The sequence below is a fragment of the Cherax quadricarinatus genome, chromosome 88 (genome assembly GCF_038502225.1).
Source record: "Cherax quadricarinatus isolate ZL_2023a chromosome 88, ASM3850222v1, whole genome shotgun sequence".
NCBI classification, from domain to species: Eukaryota; Metazoa; Arthropoda; class Malacostraca; order Decapoda; family Parastacidae; genus Cherax; species Cherax quadricarinatus.
Window position 1 is genome coordinate 10,693,421 of NC_091379.1, and position 21,865 is coordinate 10,715,285.

Consider the following 21,865-nt stretch of genomic DNA (forward strand, 5'->3'; position numbering starts at 1 on the left):
AAGAATGAGTCAGAATAACACTGCTTGAGTGACTTATAACTCGTCCACAAATTGAAAATGGAAAGTAGACAGTTTCTGTCGGCCCTGGGCCATTAAAAGTCGCGACCTGATAATGGTCCAGGGACCAAAATTGTCTAAAAGTTTTCATTTGGAAATTGTGGGCGTGTTTTAAACTCCATTGCCTTTTTTTCGAAGCATCCGATAGTACATACCGCTACTGTGTCCATCACCAGCGTCAGAATCTATCATAATATTTTGGTCAGGAAGTGGGACGATGTGGATGAAGCGGTGATGGAAGCGGACTCCGTACACAGCATTCCGTTTTCCCCGATTCTCTTCTACCACTACTTATCCACTTTCTTTTTTCTTTTCTTTGTCCCTCTCTCCTATATACACTGGATCCCTTATCTTCGTGTGTTAGTGGGACTTGTAAATGGTCCATGCCGGACCGAAACGTTCTCATAAGCTTCTCTCTTCTATATGGGGGTTCTCCAAATTCCAAAAGTACATTTTGCAAATCATTAAATCTGACTTAACATGCTTAAACACTTGTGTTAAATACTCAAATCTGTGCAGCTAAAAATCTCATTCACACACTCCTTAGAAACCTTCGTCATGGAGGGGGTCTTAAAATTTCTTCAGCCTCCCCAGATTTATACTCCATCTCAATCAACCTATCCTGCCTTTTCCTTTCTATACGATAAAGTTATCTCTTCCGCTCGTTGAATTATATTTTTCATACCACCACACCGTCCTCTGAGTCCCCCAGTAGTTATTCTCTGTATAATATACACACAAATCACTGATATCATACACGGCATTTCTACTGTCTCTTGCCTCCTCCTCACTGCATTATTCAAACACCATGCCTCATACCTATTCAAAAGTGCTGGCACCAATATAGTCCAATGTATTCCATGTTTTGCAGCCACTGACAGGCTTCTTTCTGTTCGCCGATTCGTAAACGCTGAACCATTCTTTTTTCTGTCGTCTATTCCGCTGTCCCAATCATTTTTTTTGATAGACAAATAACCCGTACACAGGAGACAAAGTTATAACGACGTTGGGCTATTTGTGTAGTGTTCCAGTTAGTGAATTCTGCCTCTTTATTCTTTATTTTTCACAGTCCAATCTGCCGACACATGAACTTCCAAGAACCTAAATAATTTAACTTCCTTTGTACTGCACTCCTTGATTTCTATTGAACCTCGAGTCTTTTATTCTCTTGGACGTCTACTTTTTATCAACTCTCTCTCTCTTCTGTGTTTACAATCAACTTCTTTCATTTACTGACCCTTTTGAGCTTCTTCACCAACTAGTGGAACTTTTCTTCTAAATCTCCTAAAAGCTTCGTCTTCAGCAAGAGCAATTGTTTACTGACTTATTTAATGCATTAGCTTCTGTAACTCTCCTTTAATTCACTCTTTCCTACGCTTATGCCCTTACATATAAGCATTTTCTTTACCTTTGCTTTCTATTTGTCTACGTATAATATTATTTTAGTCTTCGTATTTTGCTGTAAGTATGAAGCTAATCCCATGTTCCTTAACAATCATTCTCAGTTATTTATGTCACATTTTTCTCTCTTGTCTTTGTTGTATCTAGGCTGTTTTTTTTTCTGGACGTGCTTAATGTTTTTGCCAAGTACTAACAGTGTCTCGTATCTCCCATTGGTACATAAATACATTAATATAAGGAATAAAAAGGCAGTAACGAGTAACACACACTCACTCGTTAATGGCCTAAGTCGGACCGAAACGTCGTCATAAGCTTCTTCCTCCTATGTGAGCGTTATTTATGTACTTAAACGTAAAAGTTACTTTTGAACATAACTCACATAATCGTAATGACACGATTGCAAACAAACCATACCACGGGTGGGGTTAGAACCCGCGGCTTGAACTAGAGTTCGTCACGGCCGCGCTAGCTGGAGATTCGTCTGTAAAAACTTGCATTTGTGGTCACAGAGGTGCCTGTGCTAACCTTCCTATGGTGTAGAAATATACCTAGTTGGATGAATCTTATTATAGCCAGCTGACCCAGTGGCTAACGCGTCGGTCTAGAGTTTTGTGACTCTCTGACCGCGGGTTCTAACCCCACCCGTGGTATGGTTTGAACATAACACTGTAAAATCTGTGATAAATTTTATCTTGGACAAACTGGGAAGAAAGTTGAGAACTGAGTAAAGAGGCATAAATATACAGAGACCACTGGACAAGAAGCCGTGGTTTTCATCATTCATTTTAGGGTTACTGGCCACTGTATAAATTTGACATTTTTCAATGTATTTCATCCAAGTAGTTCCCTAGTAAAACGACAGATTATGGAATCATCAGTCACTGGGAAGGAGGATGAGGAGTTTGAGGTAATCAGTCCTTCACCTTCTCGTTGACTCCAGGCTGAGGGATTGATTATCTTGAAATCATGAATTAATAAAGATGATACGTAACACATTGCAAAATTTAAATAATGTCATATACAGTGGACCCCCGCATAACGATTACCTCCAAATGCGTCCAATTATGTAAGTGTATTTATGTTGTTCGTGTATGTTTGGGGGTCTGAAAGGAATAATCTACTTCACAATATTCCTTATGGGAATAAATTCGGTCAGTACTGGCACCTGAACATACTTATGGAGTGAAAAAATATCGTTAACCGGGGGTCCACTGTAGTACATACTTAAAAATTTTATAGTCCAGAATATAGGGTGAAAATAAGGGTGAAAATTTTTTTTTACAAAAAAAACAAAAACTGTTTTCCATGTCAAAACAAATAATTTGCTTTAGGAATTTAAGCTATTTTTGCCTATTGTTTTCTTCAGGAAACACGTTATATAATGGTATATTTTGCTCATTGTAACTAATTTCTTACTCCTATTTTAGGAGTCAGAACAGAGTTGACAGAATTAAAAATTCCAGTAGAATGAACCAGTAAGCCTCCGGCAGTACTACTCTGTTCTTGCGTTCTCACAGAGTTGTTGCCGATATGGATCTGCGAAGCTTCGGCCAGTAGGCCTAATGCAATCCTCTTTTATTGCTGTGAATAAACTTGAACACAATACATAAGAAACTATAAAATCTCTCTCTTGATTCTTCCTCTTCACTCTCCTGAAGAAGTTTGTGTGGTGTGTGTAAATATATATATAAATATATATATATATATATATATATATATATATATATATATATATATATATATATATATATATATATATATATATATATATATATATATGCGCAAAACAACCACTGTGAAAGACTAGAGAAATTCCAAGCGCTTTCGTGAATACTCACATTATCAAGGAACTATCATAGTTCCTTGATAATGTGAGTAGTCACGAAAGCGCTTGAAATTTCTCTAGTCTTTCACAGTGGTTGTTTTGCATATTCTGAAATCACCTGTTTACTGTGATCTTATTGCGAATATATATATATATAAATATATATATAGTTTACAACAATGTAATAATAAACAATCACAATGAAATATTTTTTTTTCGTTAGGTTCAAAATGATTTTTGCGAAATTATTGCATACACAAATTTTAGCTTGCCTTATTCGGCAAGAAGAGCGTTGCTATTTAAGCCAGAATCGCAAGTTTTACCTATTCGGCATGACAAATATATATATATATATATATATATATTCGCGCAAATTAAAATTATTTCGTATATTTAGATTTAAAAGAGAATATAAAATGTTACTTACATATTCTTGTACTAGTACTTATAAAAGAATACAAAAGAGAAGTGTCAGGAAGTTTGCAACAAAGACATTGTTAGACTTGTCTTTGTGCTTGTTTGTAAAAAAAAATGTTGCAAAGAAATTGCGACGCATTTCAGACCACTGAGTCGTCTTTATTTACGAGACTTTGGAAAACGAGTCATATAAATGTTAAATTATGAAAAATAATGGCCTTAATTTGCCTTGAGAACTCGCGTAATTAAGTAACCTAATTACCAGTGGGATTTTTGTGCATGTTGATGTGTATGATCAGTGTATATCAAGTAGCGGATGTATATATCAGTAAATATACATTTGGTTTACTCTTTGTTTTATGGGTTAATGGACAGACACCCAAAGTCAGTACCTGACCAGCCGGGCTGTGGTTGGTACGTCTGTTCGCATGTGACCAGCAGTAGCAGCCTGGTTGATCAGACCCTGATAAACCACGAGAGCTGGTCATGGACCGGGCCGCGGGGGCGTTGACCCCTAAATACTCTCCAGGTGAACTTTCAACCAGTGGATCAAAGTGGATCGAAGTGGATCGAGCTTATAATAAACCTACCAACCGAACATCATTCATAAACTTAAATTTGTCTCTAGGAAGTAATTATGCTTCGAATGCATGAATATAGTATATATATTCTCTTTATTAAAAGCATTCCTACAAATATTAAAAATAGTGTGCAAGACACCACTCTTAGTATTAAACAAAGCGTTATCTCTCTTTTCGTTTCCCCATATATATATATATATATATATATATATATATATATATATATATATATATATATATATATATATATATATATATATATATATATATATATATATATGCAAAACAACCACTGTGAAAGAATAGAGAAGTTCCAAGCGCTTTCGTGACTACTCACATTATCAAGGAGCATATTCTGAAATCACCTGTTTACTGTGATCTTATTGCATATATATATATACATATAATATATATATATGTGTGTGTGTATATATGTGTATGTATATATATATAATGTGCGTGTGTAGTACTGAATAGGCAAAATTGGTCAGTTAGCAAAAACTCATTTAAAATTGAGTATTCTCTAAAATTTTCTCCCATACGTTTAAAGATATATTTTTTCATTTATGTTAACTTAAAAATTAATAATTTTTACCAAAAGAACCTTAGAAAACATGCCTGCCCTTATTATAATAAACGCAATTTAATTTAGCCCAATCAGCAAAATATATTTTTCATAAGTTTACAATAATTTAATAATAAACAAAACACAACAAAATGTATTTTTTTTTGTTAGGTTCAGGATGATTTTGAGTAATAATTGCATACACAAATTTTCTCTTGCCATATTCGGCAAGAAGAGCGTTACTAATATTATATATACATTATATATATATTTATATATACATTATATATATATATATATATATATATATATATATATATATATATATATATATATATATATAAAATATATTTACGAATATCTCACACTGGTACCACTGTACGAGTTCTCTTGTTGAGGTACAATTGCATGGTAAGGCTCTGGTATAGCCGTCTATATTGAGAAACTTAAGCAATATTCCTGGGCTGTGTGTGAAGATACTCAGACTGTGAACCAGCTTACCATGATTCCTAGTCTTCACTCCAACACCCTCCTAGGATTGGAACTGTCATCCCCTTTCTGAAATCAAACGCAATTATTCCTTCCTCCTCCTCCTCACCATTTCCCATGTCATATGCGTTATATGACAGTTGATTTAGAGCTTTCTTGTGTATATTCGTATTTTTTTTTTCAAAGGTAAATTTTTCAGGCTGAGTTGTTATCCTACCTCACTTTATTTCAAAGCCAAGTTCTGAGGTATACCGCCACTCCCCAGGATCCCCCCCCCCCACAACAGTCGACTAACACCCAGGTACCTACTTAACTGCTAGGTGAACAAGGGCAGCAAGTGTAAGGTAACATACCCAACGTTTTACCCGGCCGGAAATCGAACCACGAACACTCGGTATGTGAGCCGAGGGCGCTACCAAGCCACAAGTGCATTTCACAATCAAATCCGTTATCCACATCAGTGGTGAAATTTTATTAATTAGACTGTGATCACTGAGACAGTAAGTGCACATGTTCTTCCTAATTGGGTGGATAGTTAATTGAATTTAAAAAGCAATCGACTACATGAGGGGTCATTAAGGCTGCATGTCATCTGTTTACCACCAGACAAGAATATTTTAATCGTTAAAATTAGGAGTAAATTAAACTCTTAGCATGAATACACTGGGAAACATGCATCACTCAATGTTTATATTACCAGACATGTTTAAAATGCGGGAAGGCGTCTAATTCCTAATTCAGAGATTTTGTCAAAACAAGTTTTCTCGTGTTTTGGTTGTCAGAAGCCGCGGGAAACTTTCTTCTGGTGTGGGTCTTGGTGAAATGATGACCCTCTCAGTGTAGTTTTTGGTCATCTGACCGAGACTGTCCGCTGGCTTACAGGTCCAGACAGAAAACATGATAGCAGATTTTCCAGCCTTACAAAATACCCTATACAATCTACCCCGTACAAACCACTTCATACAAACTACGATTTCTGATCAATAAATAAATGAAAATGTCACTTATAATATACCAAGACTGTCGTTTGTAAAGTATCTCTTAAATTTCACGTACCGTATTACGTAATAAAATATATAAGTACTAGGTAGTAGGAGAAATTATATATATATATTATATATATATATATATATATAACGAACATTAATCTCTGGCCGAAGGAGACTCGAACCTACGAACCTTGGAACAAGATACGCAGTGCTCTACTGGCCCAACACCTTAGCGTCCAGCCAACGCTAGACGTTTTGGTCCAAGGCATCCAGCATTCTGGCAGGTACAGGAGGATGGAAATACAAGGGGATACATTTCTCTGATCACTGAGGTACAGGAGGCTGGAGATATGGATTAATGGGGATACCTTACTCGAAACTTGGAGCGATCAAAACACATCTAGTTAATGGAGGATTTACCAAGCAACGTATGGCGTTAGCTAGACTTGCAGTGAGAATTACTAACGCTGAAAAGAGGGCGGCTACTACCACCCACTAACAATTAGCGATAATTTAGAGTGCCCTATTTAACATCTATCTACCGCACGAGGGCATTAACATCCCAACCCACCTAGACAGTACCTGTATTAAGGGACTGATTATCTCAAAGTCCTCCTCATTTTCCACCTTCTCTGTACTGGAATGAAGTCACTGGCTGGCGAAACGTTTTGACGATATTCTTCAACTATCGTCAATCTCTAATCTTCATGGAGTAGACATTTCATACACCCTGAAAACACCCCTGGGTATGTATACACTGAAAGATATTCACTTCTTGGTGTATATACTGTAAATAAAAACACACATGGGGAAATGGAACAGAATTCTTCCTCCGTAAGTCATGCGAGTCGTAAGAGGCGATCAAAATGCCGGGAGCTATGAGCTAGTACACTACTATACAACATTTCTCCCGCTAACATGTCACAGTACTGAACGGTTTGAACATCCAAGTTAGTTGGTTTATTGGGGTTAAAACCTGTCGACTACACGAAAGTTATTAAGGCTGCATGTTACCTTTACACCAACAGTCACAACACGAGGGTCATTAAGACTATGTCACCTGTTAACCACCAGTCAAACATACTCAAATGCCCCAAAATGGGAAATAAAGTAAGCTCGGAGTGTTAGGTAAGACACACATGCAACAGTTAGGTATCTTTATTTCTAAACGTTTCGCCTACACAGTAGGCTTCTTCAGTCGAGTACAGAAAAGTTGATAGAAGCAGAAGATACTTGAAGACGATGTAATCAGTCCATCACCCTTAAAGTCTTGAGGTGGTCAGTCCCTCAGTCTGGAGAAGAGCATTGTTCCATAGTATGAAACAATATGGTGATGAAGTGACAGGATGGAGCCTTATATAGCGCCAAGAGGTGAGACGTAGGTCACTAGAAGAAATAAAGATACCTAACTGTTGCATATGTGTCTTACCTAACAACCTGTCGGTATTTTATACCATTTTAATGTTCTAAGCTCGGAGTGTATATACGTATACCGAGACAGACACACCTGTTGGTGTATATACCCTTGCCCATGGTGGCTCCACACGCAGTCAAGTAGCAGCTGGGACACGTTAATCGCTTGTTGAACCATCTGAGAAGCCACAGCTGCAGGTGGTGCAACAAACAGTACTATTATAATCATGGGGAAGCAGTAAACTCATAATTATCATACAGCACCTCTGGAATGGGAGGCAAGCAGTTCCGATCCGAGGAAAGAGACATCTCCATTTTCATGGATCAAGATCCCATCACCAGCAGCAAGACGCCCTCTTTTGGCTACTTTAAGATTTCTTGCCACTGACGTTAATCTATGCATCATTGATTCGCAAATAACCAAACATATAACGAAATTCGTAAACGAGGATATTCGCTCTCAACAACAGACACTGGATAAATACAGTGGACTGTGAATTTAAGAAACGTTGGGATTAACACGTTTGATATAAGGACAGGTTTCACAGACTGCTTATACGATATACTCAGTAGGTTAATTCCTCTATAATTATTATACTCTTGTCCTTTTCTTATACAATTATAATTAAAACTAAACTCTAAACCCAAAAGGGTAATACAACACTGCTATACAAATTGAACAAACACACCAAGCACTCCAGTACTATATCCCCACCTGCCTCAAACACGTCATTCTTAAGTTTCATCTCTACCAGCTGCATTACTCACATGCTCTACATTCACATCTGGTTATTCCTTACTCCAAGGAGAAGATTTTATCCCAGTGCCTCCCTTTAATCAATAGTTAACAGTTCCTTAAGATATTCTCTCCTTTGCAATGCCTTAACTTCCCCATCCCATCTATTATCTCTTCGATTTTGCTTTTAATTGCAGAGTCAATATGCTCCTCAGGATTTGTCAAAATATTAATCTCTTCTGAAGTATTTACAGTTCCAAACAAAATCTACTGACGAAAATTTACCAATTTTATCACTGACCTTCCTCTTTCACTCTGTCACTACTCCTTTAACCTCTTATTTTCTCTATATACTCTGCCTATATATATATATATATATATATATATATATATATATATATAATATATATATATATATATATATATATATATATATATATATATATATATATATATGCAATAAGATCACAGTAAACAGGTGATTTCAAAATATGCAAAACAACCACTCTGAAAGAATAGAGAAATTCCAAGCGCTTTCGTGACTACTCACATTATCAAGGAACTATGAAAGTGAAGCATCCAAGGAAGCTATATAAGAGGTGCTGGCCGGACCCCTTATATAGCTTCCTTGGATGCTTCACTTTCATAGTTCCTTGATAATGTGAGTAGTCACGAAAGCGCTTGGAATTTCTCTATTCTTTCAGAGTGATTGTTTTGCATATATATATATATATATATATATATATATATATATATATATATATATATATATATATATATATATATATATAATATAGTTATTGTACTCACGAACGAGAGGTATTGATCAAAAACAACACTGCGACTAGCCAAGGAGTCGAACCCATGCAGCATGGGTTCGTCTCATTGGCTAGTCGCAGTGTTGTTATTGATCATTACCACTCGTTCGTGGATACAGTAATTTAAAATACTGTTCGTTGGGCTAGTACACCAGACGGAGTTGAATGAAATTGGCTCAGAGGTATCCACCACCGTATGTCCTCGGATGACGTGTAGAAAACCTAGCTTGGCTGGGTGCGTCATTCTTGAAGATTGTGTGGTCCCGTGGACTATAGCGTCATATGTTTTCCCTCACCACGAGGTGGGTCAAAGCAGTATTGGTTCGACTCCTTGGCTAGTCGCAGTGTTGTTGATTATATACACACACACACACATATATATATATATATATATATATATATATATATATATATATATATATATATATATATATATATATATATATATATATAATATTCTCAAACCACATAACCTGTTATAAACGATTAGAAAAAGCTTGGGGTTGGCTTTTTTTTATATCATATAATTTCATACTTGACATACTCTGAGACCTGTCTCCCTGCTTTGGCTGCTCCCTTGCAACATTGCACAGCGCCTGATGAAGCATTGAGAAGTGTGAAAGTACTTGAGCTAAAGATTCCTGCCCCCCTGTGGCTTGTCCTGCACACACACACACACACACACACATTATATATATATATATATATATATATATATATATATATATATATATATATATATATATATATATATATATATATATATATATATATATATATATATATATTCCTCAAAATAAGAAGACAAACAAGAAAACAGAGGAAGAAAATACTGCAAGAGAGATCAGACTAATCACCAGTAATGCTTTGTCAATTTGTATCTCGCTAGTGGTATTCCTAAGATCATCACGCCTCTTTTATGGAGCATCCCTCTGTTTACTACAACCAGGCTGTTGCTGCTGGCTGCACGGAAACCAACGTACGAGCATCCCTCTGTTTACTACGAGAGAGAGAGAGAGAGAGAGAGAGAGAGAGAGAGAGAGAGAGAGAGAGAGAGAGAGAGAAGAGACGGTGTTGATGATGATAAAGGAATCAGACCCATCCTTGCTGGCAATGCCCTACGTCGTCTCGCTGCCAAAGCAGCAGTGAAAACAGCAGAAATGCAGGAGTCATGCTGGGACCATAGCAGCCGGGGTTACGGATCCCACATGATCGCAAAGCAACGGTCCATGAAGCACGTGCATACATCACTAACCTCACGTGCCAGAAATCCCTGTTAAAACAGCAACTCAAAGTGTCTCTTTGGAGAGAAAAAAATTCCTGCTGTTTAAGGTGATTACCTTCATATTCACTTAGAACAAATTTCCAAGGTTCTACAATTTGTTATATTCTTGACAAAGTGAAGTTACTTTTACAAATTCTTAAAAGGCCACGTGTAATTTACTAAAGCATCTCATCTCGTGGATGTTGCTAATGTGTTTAATTCAATCAAGAGGGATGCTGTATTCATAGTTCGTGATCATCTTTCTACTCTTCTTCCATTTTTCCTCTCTCGTTGCATCGGCGGCTCGAAACATCTCTTCGGAGTACGCGAAACTGGCTCTCACGATGTGCTCAGCACAAAGACCATCTCGCCCCATTCTTATCTCTTGGGCCATTAGAACTGTCAACAAGGACCTATCCAGCGAGTTCAATATCTGGTTCATATTATAATGGTATACAATACCGACAAGTTGATAACACATGTGCAACAGTTAGGTATCTTTATTCCGACACGTTTCGCCTGTACAGTAGGATTCTTCAGTCGAGTACAGAGGCAGCAGAAACAGTAGAAATGTAATCAATCAATCCATCACCCTTGGACCTGGAACCAAGGATCGGAGACTTTTGGTTCCCAGAAAAAATATGCCATGAATTTCATCAAAGAACTGGGTTTCAGGATCGTCGAAACCACCAGCAATCCTGAGGGCTGCCACCTTATTCTTCCAGAGCCTAAGTGTGTCGATCCAGAGAGGGAATGCCTTCCCGACCGGTGCCTCAGAACTAAACACCTAGAGTTTAGTTTTCATTCTTTGCAATTCTGCATGTATTTAAATTCTTAAACTACTACAATTATTAATACATAAACATACGTGCCATTGTACCTTTCGGGAAAAAAATTGACACACACACACACTTCAGATTGCAATAAACACAAAATCAGTTTAATTTATTAACATTCTATTATCAAAGTTGGCAAATTACACGCACAACTCCTACTCTAATTCTTAGGATTTAATAAACTTTTTGCATTGAAGTAATTAATTCAAAATAAAGTTTATTTTCTCCTCTCAAACAAAAGTCGTCAGTCGGAGGGTTGGTTGAGAGCTGGTGAAGACATCCTGATGAATATTATGCAAATATCATCTGAGGGAGCCAAATTCTGGTAAAATTTTTGGTGTAATAAGTGCTATATATATTTGACAGCTAGACCCTAAGTCCAATAAATTAAGAAATGAAGACGAATGGTTATTCTTGATATTTATTATGCAGCATTCTGTGTTTTAGAGCAGTCTCCCCCTCTCAGTCTGCTAGATCTGATCCGTTCTCTTCGGAAAGTATTTGTTTTTCAGGTTTTTCAGCCTTGGCCAATCAGAGGGGAGCGTTGAGTGTTTACCGGCACATGACTGGCTAGTTGTGTGTGTTTTCTCCTATATGTGGTTGCAGGGATCGAGGCACAGCTCCAGTGTGTGTGTGTGTGTGTGTGTGTGTGTGTGTGTGTGTGTGTGTGTGTGTGTGTGTGTGTGTGTGTGTGTGTGTGTGTGTGTGTCTACTCACCTAATTGTAGTTCCAGGGGTCGAGTCATAGCTCCTAGCCCTGCCTCTTCACTGGTCGCTACTAGCTCACTCTCTCCCTGCTCCGTGAGCTTTGCCATGCCTCTTCTTAAAACTATGTATAGATCCTGCCTCCACTACACCACTTTCCAGACTATTCCACTTCCTGACAAGTCTGTTGCTAAAGAAATACTTCCTAACATCCCTCTGACTCATCTGAGTCTTCAACTTCCCTTTGATGCTGTGTCCTATCTTTAGAACATCCTGTCTCTGTTCACCTTGTCAAGTCCTCTCAGTATTGTATGTCGTTATAATGTCCTCTCTCTCTCTCTCTCTCTCTCTCTCTCTCTCTCTCTCTCTCTCTCTCTCTCTCCTGTCCTCCAGTATCGTCAGGCCGATTTCCCTTAACTTCTCCTCGTAGGACACGCCCCTTAGCTCCGGGACTAGTCTCGATGCAAACCTTTGCACTTCCTCTAATTTCTTGACGTGCTTGACCAGGTCTGGGTTCCAACCTGGTGCTGCATACTCCAGTATAGACCTGACGTACATTGTGTAAAGAGTCCTGAACGATTTCTTACTCAGATGTCGAACTGCTATATTTAGATTTGCTAGTCGCCCATATGCTGCAGGAGTTATTTGGTTGATGTGCGCCTCAGGAGATGTGCTCGGTGTTATGCTTACCCCATGATCCTTTTCCTTGAGGGATTGCAGTGTTTGGCCATCTAGACTGTACTCTGTCTGCGGTCTTCTTTGCCCTTCCCCGATCTTCATGACCTTAAACTAGCGGAGGCAGGATCCATATATAGCTAAGATGAGGAACGATAAAGCTCTTGGAACAGGGAGTGTGTGGACCTAGTAGCGACCAGCGAAGATGCGGGTCCAGGAGCTATGATTCATCCCCTGCAACTACAAATAGGTGAGTACACACACACACACACACACACAATAACAGACACAATCTTCCCAACAGGATATCAGATCCTGAGGAAAGATAGAAGGAGTAGAGGGGGAGGAGGGGTTGCACTGCTCATAAAACACCGATGGGGATTTGAGGAAATGGAAGGCATGGACATGATTGGAGAAAGAGACTACATTGTAGGTACAATTCAGTCCGGGGAACATAAAGTAGTCATTGGAGTGATGTATAACCCACCACAGAACTGCAGGAGGCCAAGAGAGGAGTACGAAGAAAACAACAGGGTGATGGTGGACACACTGGCTGAGGTGGCAAGAAGAGCTCACTCGAGCAGAGCAAAGTTACTGGTAATGGGCGATTTCAACCACAGGGAGATCGACTGGGAAAACCTGGAGCCACATGGGGGTCCCGAAACATGGAGAGCCAAGATGATGGATGTGGTACTTGAAAACCTCATGCATCAACATGTCAGGGACACAACCAGAGAGAGAGGGGAGGATGAGCCAGCAAGACTGGATCTTGTGTTCACCCTGAGCAGTTCAGACATTGAGGACATCACTTACGAGAGGCCCCTTGGAGCTAGCGATCATGTGGTTCTGAGTTTTGACTATATAGTAGAGTTACAAGTGGAGAAGGTAACAGGAACTGAAGGGGACAGGCCAAACTATAAAAGGGGGGACTACACAGGTATGAGAAACTTCCTGCAGGAGGTTCAGTGGGACAGAGAAATGGTAGGAAAATCAGTAAACGAGATGATGGAATATGTGGCAACAAAGTGCAAGGAGGCAGAGGAAAGTTTTGTTCCCAAGGGAAACAGAAATAATAGGAAGACCAAAACGAGTCCTTGGTTTACCCGAAGGTGTAGGGAGGCAAAAACTAAGTGCAACAGAGAATGGAAAAGGTACAGGAGGCATAGGACCCAGGAAAACAAGGAGATTAGTAGAAGAGCCAGAAACGATTATGCACAGATAAGGAGGGAGGCCCAGCGACAGTATGAAAACGACATAGCATCGAAAGTCAAATCTGACCCGAAACTGCTGTATAGCCACATTAGGAGGAAGACAACAGTCAAGGACCAGGTGATAAGGCTGAGGAAAGAAGGTGGAGAACTCACAAGAAACGATCAAGAGGTATGTGAGGAGCTCAACACGAGATTTAAGGAAGTATTTACAGTAGAGACAGGAAGGACTCTGGGGGGACAGACCAGATGGGGACACCAGCAAGGAATACACCAACAAGTGTTGGACGACATACATACAGATGAGGAGGAGGTGAAGAAACTGCTAAGGGACATCGATACCTCAAAGGCAATGGGACCGGACAACATCTCCCCGTGGGTCCTTAGAGAGGGAGCAGATATGTTGTGCATGCCACTTACCACAATCTTCAACACATCCCTGGAAACTGGGCAACTACCTGAGGTATGGAAGACGGCAAATGTAGTTCCCATTTTTAAAAAAGGAGACAGAAAAGAGGCACTAAACTATAGACCTGTGTCATTGACGTGTATAGTATGCAAAATTATGGAGAAGATTATCAGGAGGAGAGTGGTGGAGCACCTGGAACGGAACAGGAGTATAAATGCCAACCAGCACGGATTCACGGAAGGCAAATCCTGTGTCACAAACCTTCTGGAGTTTTATGATAAAATAACAGAAGACACGAGAGAGAGGGGTGGGTTGATTGCATCTTCTTGGACTGCAAGAAGGCCTTTGACACAGTTCCTCACAAGAGATTAGTGCAGAAGCTAGAGCATCAGGCGCATGTAACAGGAAGGGCACTGCAATGGATCAGAGAATACCTGACAGGGAGGCAACAACGAGTCATGGTACGTAATGATGTATCACAGTGGGCACCTGTGACGAGCGGGGTCCCACAGGGGTCGGTCCTAGGACCAGTGCTATTTTTGGTATATGTGAACGACATGACGGAAGGGTTAGACTCAGAAGTGTCCCAGTTTGCAGATGATGTGAAGTTAATGAGGAGAATTAAATCTGATGAGGACCAGGCAGGACTTCAAAGAGACCTGGACAGACTGGACACCTGGTCCAGCAAATGGCTTCTCGAATTTAATCCTGCCAAATGCAAAGTCATGAAGATAGGGGAAGGGCACAGAAGACCACAGACAGAGTATAGGCTAGGTGGCCAAAGACTGCAAAACTCACTCAAGGAGAAAGATCTTGGGGTGAGTATAACACCGAGCATGTCTCCGGAAGCACACATCAATCAGATAACTGCTGCAGCATATGGGCTCCTGGCAAACCTGAGAACAGCATTCCGATACCTTAGTAAGGAATCATTCAAGACACTGTACACCGTGTATGTCAGGCCCATACTGGAGTATGCAGCACCTGTTTGGAACCCACACTTGATAAAGCACGTAAAGAAACTAGAGAAAGTACAAAGGCTTGCGACAAGGTTAGTTCCAGAGCTAAGGGGAATGTCCTATTTAGAAAGATTAAGGGAAATCGGCCTGACGACACTGGAGGACAGGAGGGTCAGGGGAGACATGATAACGACATATAAAATACTGCGTGGAATAGACAAGGTGGACAAAGACAGGATGTTCCAGGGAGGGGACACAGAAACAAGAGGCCACAATTGGAAGTTGAAGACACAAATGAGTCAGAGAGATAGTAGGAAGTATTTCTTCAGTCATAGAGTTGTAAGGCAGTGGAATAGCCTAGAAAATGACGTAGTGGAGGCAGGAACCATACACAGTTTTAAGACGAGGTTTGATAAAGCTCATGGAGCGGGGAGAGAGAGGGCCTAGTAGCAACCGGTGAAGAGGCGGGGCCAGGAGCTAGGACTCGACCCCTGCAACCACAAATAGGTGAGTACAAATAGGTGAGTACACACACACACACACACACGAGAACTGTCACTCGACCCCTACACACACAAACACAGCCTCCCTCCCTCTCTCTCATTCTCTATCTCTCTCTCTCTCTCCCTCTCTCCGTGGTAATATTCTAAATATTCGTTTTTTTGTAAAATACAACACCAACCAGACCTCCCCCTTCCTCCTCCTCTTCCACCATCACCACCACCACCACCACCACCACCGCCACCATCGTCACCTCTGCCGTCGCCGCTGCCGCCGCCGCCAATTGTGACCCCCCCTGCTGCTGTGTTCCCTCCTGTAACATCCTGTCTCTGTCCACCTTGTCGATTCCTCTCAGTATTTTATATTTCGTTATCATATGTACTCACCTAATAGTGGTTGCAGGGGTCGAGACTCAGCTCCTGTCCCCGCCTCTTCACTGAGTGCTACTAGGTCCTCTCTCTCTCTCCCTGCTCTATGAGCTTTATCATACCTTATCTTAAAGCTATGTATGGTTCCTGCCTCCACTACCTCACTTGCTAGGCTATTCCACTTCCTGACTACTCTATGACTGAAGAAATACTCCTAAAATCCCTTTGACTCACCTGAGTCTTCAACTTCCAGTTATGACCCATTGTTTCTGTCCCATCTCTGGAACATCCTGTCTTTGTCCACCTTGTCTATTCCACGCAATATTTTGTATGTCATTATCATGTCTCCCCTAACCTTCCTGTCCTTCCAGTGTCGTCAGGCCGATTTCCCTCAATCTTTCTTCGTAGGACATTCCCCTTAGCTCTGGAACTAACCTTGTCGCAAACCTTTGCACTTTCTCTAATTTCTTGACGTGCTTGATTAAGTATGGGTTCCAAACAGGTGCTGCATACTCCAGTATGGGCCTGACGTACACGGTGTACAGTGTCTTGAACGATTCCTTACTAAGGTATCGGAATGCTGCAGCAGTTATCTGGTTGATGTGTGCTTCCGAAGATGTGCTCGGTATTATACTCACCCCAAGATTTTTCTCCCTGAGCGAGGTTTGCAGTCTTTGGCCACCTATCCTATACTCCGTCTGCGGTCTTCTTTGCCTTTCCCCGATCTTCATGACTTTGCATTTGGAGGGGTTAAATTCGAGAAGCCAGTTGCTGGACCAGGTGTCCAGCCTATCCAGGTCTCTTTGTAGTCCTACCTGATCCTCATCTGATTAATTCTCCTCATTAATTTCACATCTGCGAACAGGGACACTTCTGAGTTTAACCTTTCCATCATGTCATTCACATATACCAGAAACAGTACTGGTCCTAGGGCCGATCTCTGTGGGATCCCACTCCTCACAGGCGCCCACTGTGACACCTCATCACGTACCATGACTCGTTGTTGCCTCTCTGTCAGGTGTTCTCTGATCCATTGCAGCATCCGTCCTGTTATATGCTGTACCGAAAATCTCAAAAAAACAGCCACATTTTTTTCTTTTAGACACTGAAGCTGGATAATATTTGTTAGGTTAACACTGATCCGTGTGACTCTGTTAACCTAACGAAACCTAGTCAAATCTAAGGTAAATTAACCTAACCTCAGTAACTAAACCTAACCTAATGTAACTAAACCAAACCTCACGTAACCTAATCTAATATAACTTAATGTGATTGAATGAAATATAATTAAACCTTACCTAAACCAAACCTAACGTAACAAATCAAATGTAATCAAAATCTAACCTAACGTAATAAAACCTAATGTGACTCAAAAAAATAACCAAACCTAATTCAACGTAATCGAACCCAACCTAACCAATCCTGTGGTAATCGAAAATATTGTCCAAGTCTAACCTAACAAATCCTATATATAAACCTTACCAAATTTAGTTAACCAAACCCATTCTACCTAACCTAACCACCTAACCTAACCTAACCACCTAACCTAACCTAACCTAACCATCTAACCTAACCTGACCACCTAACCTAACCTATCCACCTAACCTAACCTCTTCTACCTAACATATTATAACCTAACTTAACCTAACCTAACTTAAAAACTTACCTACCTGATTTAACCCAACCTAACCTAGTCGAATCTAAGAAATCTCTCCAGATTTAAACCCAGAGACCAACAGACACAGGCAAGTAATTAACAGATCGAGTTAAACCCAAAGATGACGTTCATAAATAAGAGGTCGGACTGAAACGTACTTGATTACAGATCAGGTTGGACCGAAACGTGCTTGATAACAACCCAGGTGGGATGGTAACCTGCTTGATAACAGCCCAGGTCGGACCGAAACGTGTTTCATAACAGCCCAGGTCGGACCGAAACGTGTTTCATAACAGCCCAGATCGGACCAAAACGTGTTTCATAACAGCCCAGGTCGGACCAAAACGTGTTTCATAACAGCCCAGGTCGGACCAAAACGTGTTTCATAACAGCCCAGGTCAGACCGAAGCGTCAATACCGTCCCAGCTACAAATTTGTGAATTAACAGGGATGCCTATTAACTCACAATTGTCAGTGTGTAATTGGCTGTCCAGTTAAGGCAACCAATCACACACTTTCCAACGTTCATTTCTGCACGCTTGGAAATTCACATTTGAGCATATTGATATACTCGGTTTGTTTTAAGTATATTCCGTTATATTTCATTATAATTTCCAGCCTGGCAGCAAGGGGGCGCCCATCCAAATTACGAGAGTACATTCTCACACGAATCCTTCAAGAGGGGTACCTTGATGCTGGTAAGAGGCTCTTGATTCAAGGAATCTGGAGCTACCCTCCTCTTCTTGGGATCAAACGTAGGCGCTGTACGACCCTTGATGGTTAAGTACTTCCCCTGAATAATAATAATAATAATAATAATAATGAAATAATAATAAATTAATGATAATATAATCAGTTGGAGGAACTGTGATCTCTTAAAGTGAAAAGAAATAGAGCCTCTAGCGGGAGAAGGAGAGGATGTGAGGTGGGAGAGGTGCGAGTGGGAGAGAATGAGAGGGAGGAGAGAGTGGGAGAGAATGGGGAGGCGAGAGTGGGAGAGAATGGGGAGGCGAGAGTGGGAGAGAATGGGGAGGCGAGAGTGGGAGAGAAAGGGGAGGCGAGAGTGGGAGAGAGTGAGAGTGAGACGAGAGTGGGAGAGAATGAGAGGGCGGCGAGAGTGGGAAAGAATGGGGAAGCGAGAGTGAGAAATTATGCTAGAGAGGGAAGTGGATGTGGGGAACGACATGACAGGGTAGACCGGGAGAAAATGTGAGAGAAATGAGAATGGGAGAGGCTGTGAGAGAGGGAGATGAGAGTGAGAGGAAGATGAAAACAGGAGAAAATACGACAGAGGAAGAAATGGAAACATTTAGTTCACCAAACACAAGGTGACTGTTGTCGAAAGTGACACTCGGCTGAAGGGACTGAAAGTACACGTCACTTCCCTCCTGAAGTACGTAGTCCATAGCAAAATGGAAAACAAAAATAACGCTGCTAGAACTGTCTAACTCGACTCACGAAATCGTAATGACACGATTGCAAACAAACCATACCAGTGGCGGGGTTAGAACCTGCGATCAGAGAGTTATAAAACTCCAGACCGACGCGTTAGCCACGGTCTGGAGTTTTATGACGCTCTGATCGTGGGTTCTAACCCCGCCCGTGGTATGGTTTAGAACTGCCTACGATGCATTAATCTTGAGTGAACTGACTTGTATTGAAGACTGGTACTGATGATAATCCGTTAATTTATAGACGTTTCGCCCTTCATGTAAATAACACACAGGACTACAAAGAGTAAGGAATCACAGTATCAGATTAGAAGGGATCAGAGAACAGGGAAATCAAGTGAAATCAGGTGAGGGGACGTTGCTTGATCTATCTTGGGTTGACACACATGAACCTTTAAATCTGCAACAAATCAGACCCAGGAATTGTCAACAAATTAAAATCATCGGCAACCATATTGAAAGGATAAAGCTTTCCTTTTCTACTATGATCTCTCGATGATTCTGTGATGCAAACACACTCGTGTTCTATCAGTAGCTTTTGAGAAGTGGTGGTGAATTTACCACCGGATCTCTGGCATATCCACTGACTAGTCTTTGATTTTAGCTAGTGGATCGAACAGCCTTCTGCTTCTTCTCGTAGAATCCATGGTAATACTTGGCAATACTGAAGTCTTAAACTCACTCAGAAGCTCTCCCCACCTCCCTCTTCCTATATTTCCACCCTTACCCATCCTTAATCCTTTCCCGTCTTACCAACGGCCTGGTAATTCAAGCTTCAAGCCTCTTCACCAATTGTGTGTGTGGTGTTCAGTGTCCGCTGTCGTACCCTTTCTCTCTCTCTCTCTCTCTCTCTCTCTCTCTCTAATGTTGATATTCTTTCCACTGAGAAAGCCTTCCACCCCCTCCTTTTAAAGCGTTTCTTCACCTCACAGAACCTTGTCGTTTCTAGTGGACTCGCGTCTTGCCTTATGTCGTCTTATTCTCTGGTCGTTTGCTGTCGTCGTTCATTACACTACACATGATTAGGTATTCTAATCTAAGTTATTAATTTTTAACCAAAACTATATTAATGTTTTTGGTCAAGTGGAAATATGAAAACGGTAGATCATTAAATAGGGCGGTATAGGAAAAAAATACCATGCGCCCTATATGCTCAAAGGCAAGGGTCAAGAATAGGCTTTGTGTTAGGCTTTAGCAGTTGTTTACTAACGTTATGTAACAACTGTTTGATAACAGCAGACAATCGTGCGCCTTATATGCCGGAAAATTCGGCATATGGAAGGCTTTGTCATTCTCAAATCATCGCTCTGCTTTTGTTAACTGCATATTTTCGTTTCTCTTATGTTTATATCGACTCTTGAACTTCTCCCCCTCTCAGCATCTTCGGCTGAACTTCCGGTTCTTTCCAGGAGCTCCACTTCTCTTCATCTTCATAACCTTATACTACACAAATACATATACAGTGGACCCCCGGTTAACGATATTTTTTCACTCCAGAAGTATGTTCAGGTGCCAGTACTGACCGAATTTGTTCCCATAAGAAGTATTGTGAAGTAGATTAGTCCATTTCAGACCCCCAAACATACACATACAAACGCACTTACATAAATACACTTACATAATTGGTCACATTCGGAGGTAATCGTTATGCGGGGGTCCACTGTACAGTGGACCCCCAGTTAACGAACTTTTTTCATTCCAGTAGTATGTTCAGGTGCCAGTACTGACCGAATTTGTTCCCATAAGAAGTATTGTGAAGTAGATTAGTCCATTTCAGACCCCCAAACATACACGTACAAACGCATTTACATAAATACACTTACATAATTGGCAGCATTTGGAGGTGATCGTTAAGCGGGGGTCCACGTATCAGTGACACTAGCAAGTAAATTATTGCTACCTTTCTGGCTCCTTACGTACGTACGTGTGTGTGTGTGTGTGTGTGTGTGTGTGTGTGTGTGTGTGTGTGTGTGTGTGTGTGTGTGTGTGTGTGTGTGTGTGTGTGACAGCGACCGCACGCACACAACTAATATTTCCAATTAGCAATTAGCTATTTTTAATCACAAGACTCAACCTTATTCTCCTGCTGTTCCGTTTTCTATTACAAACAAAATTCTTATATATTCTTTATTAATTCTTTATTTTTATCAAACACTATTTCTTCTCTGATTTCATCCCATATAACACCGTTTTTTTTTTACGTGGTCTATTATTTACACTATTATTGGCAGTAAGAAATCTTTCTTGCCTATTTTTTCCACACCTTACGTCTGTTTACATCAACGCCTCTTTTTACAAAACGAAAAAAATCTATTTTCGAACTGATAAAAATTCGTGTGCATACATTAGCGTTTACGGGCAAACCTGGCGAGACAAATTTTGTGTCGAAAAAAAGTGGTTAATTTATATTCATAGTATAATGTTATCAGAGGCGAGCACCAACACACAGAAGCCAGGTTCCGCTACTGCCGTGGCCATTGTAAATCTTTCTTGTCAAAGTTCGTAGACTTTTATCAGGTACTTTGCTGCAGAACAATGTGGC